The 1,032-nt window shown below is 39.1% G+C and overlaps 1 non-coding gene across 1 annotated transcript; it reads left to right on the top strand.

Annotated features, from left to right (window-relative positions):
* The first annotated feature begins 522 nt into the window (after window positions 1–522).
* On the top strand, window positions 523–626 carry LOC128691970 (U6 spliceosomal RNA). The gene has a single exon (XR_008407517.2). It is a non-coding gene; the product is annotated as a U6 spliceosomal RNA (small nuclear RNA).
* The last annotated feature ends 406 nt before the right edge of the window (window positions 627–1,032 follow it).

The raw sequence follows: 1,032 nt of genomic DNA, 5'->3' as shown, positions 1-1,032 counted from the left end.
GGTGTCACTACTTCCCACAGGATGAGTGCAGGTTGACTACCACCCACAGGACTGCTGTGGTGTCACTACTTCCCACAGGATGAGTGAAGGTTGACTACCACCCACAGGACTGCTGTGGTGTCACTACTTCCCACAGGATGGGTGAAGGTTGACTACCACCCACAGGACTGCTGTGGTGTCACTACTTCCCACAGGATGAGTGAAGGTTGACTACCACCCACAGGACTGCTGTGGTGTCACTACTTCCCACAGGATGAGTGAAGGTTGACTACCACCCACAGGACTGCTGTGGTGTCACTACCTCGACTATGGGTCATACAGCCACATCTCTAAATCTACTCTCACAACAACATAAACATCAAAGATCCCAATAGAAATAAGTCACTTTGACTTTTGTGGGTTTTCCTAGGTAATTAACACTATATATAATAACTATACGTATGTATACATCTACATTAACGTCAGAAATTAAAGAAGTTACAAGACAGGTATCACCTCACGGGTAATATTCCATACATCAATGTACTTGCTTCGGCAGTACATATACTAAAATTGGAACGATACAGAGATTAGCATGGCCCCTGCGCAAGGATGACACGCAAAATCGTGAAGCGTTTCACCGTAAACATTAGTTCATGGTGTTACTTGTGTTTATAATATATAAACATGTGTGATTACTTAGTGAAGTGATTTTGTATTGTGAATGTGACTGGTTGACAGCGCTCGTACCGGAGAACGATGGTTCGAGGCTATGTTGGTAAGAATTTTTTTTCTTTTTCTTTATTTTTTTAATATGATAGACACGTTAAGCTTAACTTTAAGATGTAGGAAAATAAAAAAAAATAGCAAAGAACATGACAAATAAATTAAAAATTGAAGTCTATAATTTTCACCTCTAGTATGCCCTGAGTCCTGCCTAAGTGCAGTGTGGTCAGGCTTATGGACAATTTTCAATAAATTTTTATTTAGACACTACTTTTTATTTATTTATTTATTTATAATTTGAGCACACTTACAGAGGTACAAAAAAAA

Source organism: Cherax quadricarinatus, unplaced genomic scaffold (genome assembly GCF_038502225.1).
Source record: "Cherax quadricarinatus isolate ZL_2023a unplaced genomic scaffold, ASM3850222v1 Contig4597, whole genome shotgun sequence".
Taxonomy (NCBI): Eukaryota; Metazoa; Arthropoda; class Malacostraca; order Decapoda; family Parastacidae; genus Cherax; species Cherax quadricarinatus.
Note: the sequence above shows the minus strand (reverse complement) of the source record. Positions and strands in the feature narration are given on the sequence as shown.